Source organism: Sardina pilchardus, chromosome 2, assembly GCF_963854185.1.
Source record: "Sardina pilchardus chromosome 2, fSarPil1.1, whole genome shotgun sequence".
Taxonomy (NCBI): Eukaryota; Metazoa; Chordata; class Actinopteri; order Clupeiformes; family Clupeidae; genus Sardina; species Sardina pilchardus.
The window spans coordinates 16004020-16008945 of record NC_084995.1 but is presented as its reverse complement, the minus strand read 5'-3'; the positions used below and the strand labels follow the sequence as shown (position 1 = coordinate 16008945).

Here is a 4926-nt window from a genome sequence, read left to right as displayed (position 1 = left end):
TCAATTCATCCATTCTATGTCCTCTTTAAATTCCCCTTCCCCAGTTGTTCCTGGCAGATCAAAGGAATGTTTTATGTTACATTTGACAATGCTGTGTATACTGTCCATCCATATGCACATACTGTAGGTGTAGCCACCAATATCAAGAGTGGACTTCAAGCAATGGAGAATTGTTCACAGTAATCAGGGGAGTTGAGTGGATATTGATATATTACCTACCTGTGTTATCATTTCAGGATGAAGACAAAGAGTTGTGTTATGCTTCATTGGATATTCCAGCCAGAGCACACAAAGCAAAACCCAAGAGAACAAGAAATCAAACCCAAAACTCTGAATTCAGCACCTATTCTGATGTCCGAAGTCATCACGTATGAACATCATCAAGTTGAAAATTAAAAGGAAGTGTTCAGCCAAACGTCTTTGGAGAATATGGCCCAATTGACCCATGCAACGATTTGCTTATTACTTGTGGCTTATTGTCTGAGAAGTTGAAATGATGTTTTGCACATTCCTTCTGGCTTTCACTTACAGTCTGAATGAGACTTGAGGAGGAAGGAGATGGTGAAGGACAGGATGCTAGCAATATATCTATCTATCTATCTATCTATCTATCGTGTTCAGTATACATAGCTCAGCTGTCTGGATGAGCATGTCTTGTGTCCATCCATAAATAGCTCTCTGTTTTACTGAATTGTTTCTCATTCACAAATAAATTAATTTATGTGTACATTTTGTGACTGTACGTACACCCATCGGCCTGTAGATGGTGGTGTTGAGGGAAGGGTTGCTGGTTGATACTCTCTCTCTCTCTCTCTCTCTTTCACACACACACATGCAGGAATACACGCGTACACACACACACACATAAACAGACAAGCACAGACACACACACATGCAGGAATACACGCGTACACACACACAAAAACAGACAAGCACAGACACACACACAAGCTCACACACACACACACACACACAAATACACACACGCACACACATACAGTACATACACACAATAGACAGGCAGGCATACGCATGCACATATGCACCTACAGTACATGCACACACACACACACACGAAAATGTACACAAGCACATGTACAAACACACGCACATGCATGGGCACACACACACATAAAACACACACACACACACACACACACACACTATCCATTACCCCCACACACAAACACTCACAAGTGAACATACTGTATACACAAACAGAAAACATACACAAGCAGACAGACAGACACACACACACAAACCCATTACCCCCACCACACACACTCACAAGCGAAAACTCACAGACAGAGAAGCACACAAACACAAAAGCAAGCACACACACATGCCCACACTCATTTACATACATAAAAGTTGCAGTAGGAGATGGAGTAGAAGATGAAAACAAATTGACAAGCGTGATTTATTTTAACTGAGAGAATGTGCAGGACCGAGCGGTGGTCATATTATGCACCACTTTGTGGTGCATCTTATTATGACCGCCGCTAGCATAGCTAGCGAAGCGGTCATATAGTTGTTGTCAAAGTTTTTTTTTTTTTCCGTCATCGGTTCTGAATTTTTGGTCAACGATTCCCGGGACACCGTAACACCGGGGCACATGAAACTTGGTGGGCATGTAGCCCCAGTAGACTTTTACGGAAAAATTTCGTTTCGTCCCCGGGGGTCACTCCCCCCCCGCGCTGGCCCCGCCCGAAGCCCAAAAATTGCAGTTTTTCCTACATAACTACCTGAACCGTGGCACCGAGGATGACAAATTTTTTATGGTATGTTGGTCTCAAGAGCTCGGATCAACTTAGCTTATAACCAGTCATTTGTGAATTGCACCCCCATGGTAAAAATTGAAAATGTAATGTAATATTGCTTTAATTGCCCCTATCTTCAGATGAGATGCTATGAACTGCACCAAATTTCATGTGTATGATTAACCTGACACCCTCTGGGAGTATGCCAAGTTTTGTGGACTTTCATCCATGGGGGGCTATAATAAATGTATTTATGTGTGCATTTAGTGAATGGTCCCTCAACGTGGCTGCTCTACACTGAAGCCTAGAATGGCCCCATGGCCCCATGTAGCTGTGTCACTGGCACCCCCGTGGCTACCCTGTGCTTACCAAATAAAACAATTATGTATTTATTACGATTTTATATGAGAACGTCAAAAGCAGAACTAATGCAACCACGTTCAAACACTGCAGCCTGCTGCCACTGGTGTGTGGCGCTGGCGCTGCTCAGTGAATGATAGATCAGACCAGAGAGAAGAAGACAAACGAAGAAGATGGAGTTGTGATTTCTCAGTTCCGAATGGCGGCCATATTGGAATTTTCTTTACTGTCGCTAGTTTCACACTACTTGATTTCTCATGTTGCAGTAAGCTAAACGATTTCATCTCTTACGTGACTTGTTGTTCTTGCAGGTAACTGTGTAACCGTCTGACTGATAAAGAAGTTGTTAAATGTCTTTACGTTTAGAAACATAATCAAAAAAAATTCATCCAAGCAGATGCGAATAGCCTACAATGTCAGTACTCAAACCACCAGTAGCAGGCTTAGGACTAGGTAAGTAAAACATCTCTTCTCTATATCTCTACTATTTTCATTTTAAAAACTGTATGTAAAGCGTAATTCTAGCCAACACCTGTTTCCAAAATGTATTTATAGAGTCTGTACATGTGGTCCCTAGCTTGGTTTGCCCGAAAATTAAGTGGAAATATCCTTTAGAAGTGTTTACTTTAGGCGCTAGTTAGCATGTAACAGCATCTGAATTAATGAACTGGCATGGTGCATTTATACCTGACGATCTCTTTCAAGTAATTTAAATAAAAAACGGACATCATGGTTAGTATTTATAGAGTCTGTACATGTGGTCCCTAGCTTGGTTTGTCTGAAAATTAAGTGGAAATATCCTTTAGTAGTGTTTGTACTCTAGGCGCCAGTTAGCATGTAACAGCATGTGAATGAATGAACCACTAGCATGGTGCATTTATACCTGACGATCTCTTTCAAGTTATTTGAATAAAAAACTGACATCATGGTTAGTATTTATAGAGTCTGTACATGTGGTCCCTTGCTTGGTTTGTCTGAAAATTAAGTGGAAATATCCTTTAGAAGTGTTTGTACTTTAGGCGCTAGTTAGCGTGCCAGGTGTCATACCATTGCAGTAATCATCTCACTAAACACGTCTTTTCATATCCAATCTGTTCAACAGAGTTTGCCAGTCAGACCACTACACCTTTGCCAGCACCACCACCCAGCAAGCTTCATCAACTCCAGCCATGCCGGTAAATACAGTGCCTATTGACAGCCTACACACCCCTGTTCAAATGCCAGTAGCTTTGTCCATTGTTAAATCCCCGTTGTTCTTAAATGTGTTATTGTGTTTCGGAAAGGTATTGCATTACATTACTCTTCACCTTTTGCTTTTGTAGTAGAAAACATGTTGATGGTAGTGAAAAGGTAGTAAATTCAGCTCAATTTTTTTTGTATGAACCCTGCCATTGCAGTAATCATCTCACTAAATACGCCTTTTCATTTCTAATCTGTTCAACAGAGTTTACCAATCAGACCTACACCTCTGTCAAATTCGCTCACAACGCTGCCAGTAACACCCCAGCAAGGTAGAACTGCATTTTCATTAATCTGGCACCAATATCAAGGGAGAAACAAGCCATGAATGTCTGTCACAACTTCTTTGCATCTTTACTTTCCTTACATCTGAAGAGTGTGTTACATATATCATTATTAAAAATAATTTTAATAAATTGTTTAAGCATGTACAATAAATAAAGCATGTAAATGAGCATGTAAAATAAATAAACAAAAGCAAGTAAAATAAATAAATAAACAAAATGTATTGAACCTAATAGGCTACTATGTGTGGTGAGTCTGTGTGATAGTTGCTGAGGATAAATGTTTTTATATTGGATTATTAAATTACAGAATACATTTATAGGTTTCTCATCAGCAGGCACTGTCTTCACCTTAGTAAATTTGGTAACTTTGGTAAGTCCTGTAAATAATTGTAAATTGTTCTGATTGAGGGCAAATGGAAAGTGTTATAATGTATTATTGCTATTTTAGTGCATCATTTTCATTATTATGGCCATAAATAAGGCCAATTAGAAGCTGGTGGGTAGTAAGCGGCAAAAGGGTGGCCCTTTATCTGGAGCCGCTTCTGAGCCGCCGCTGGACAGCCAGAGAACTGATGAGCAAAACTCCAGCGGGCCACTGGTGGTTACCGCCGTTGGACCGCCAACTCTGCCGCTGGTTTGTAACAGTAACTTTAGCATTGCCCATTAAATGATTGCAAAATATTTATTGAGGTGAGTTTAACAAGTGTAATTTCATTGGCATATAATTCAGGCCTATAGTAGATGGCTAAATGGCTACAGTAGAAGGATACACGAAAAGCCCAAACTACCAAAATCTTCATATTTTATTACCACAGTTTCTATCTATAGGCCTCTCTTATTTGGTATACTGACTAGACATTATTGAACAAACATAGGCTATTCATCTGTATTTCAGTATCTCAGTAGCCTAGGTTAAAGTATTTTTTAGATACCTCCCTGAAATTACTTTTTGCAGGTTGTGTTCTATATCTGTCTTCTATACGTTCTGACGTTACTGTTAAAATGGCGTAACTGTTAAATTCCAATATAGTGAGTAGGCTATTGGCAAAACCGATTGGCATTTTTATGTTGAGCCGGCAGGGGGCTCAGTTTAAAAAGTAACTAAGTTCGCACACACACATCAACAGATTCACACGCACAGATAAACACACTTCCACGGATTCCACACACACACACACACACATGCGCACACATGCACATTCACACACACAGACAGACACACACACATCTTTATACAAGCAAACTCACACATGCACACACTCATGTACACATGAGCTGCA

At 40.2% G+C, this 4926-nt stretch overlaps 1 long non-coding RNA gene across 1 annotated transcript; it reads left to right on the top strand.

Annotated features, from left to right (window-relative positions):
- The first annotated feature begins 1568 nt into the window (after nt 1-1568).
- On the top strand, nt 1569-4884 carry LOC134064759 (uncharacterized). Its single transcript, XR_009936309.1, has 3 exons — nt 1569-2573; nt 3223-3295; nt 3565-4884. It is a non-coding gene; the product is annotated as an uncharacterized LOC134064759 (long non-coding RNA).
- The last annotated feature ends 42 nt before the right edge of the window (nt 4885-4926 follow it).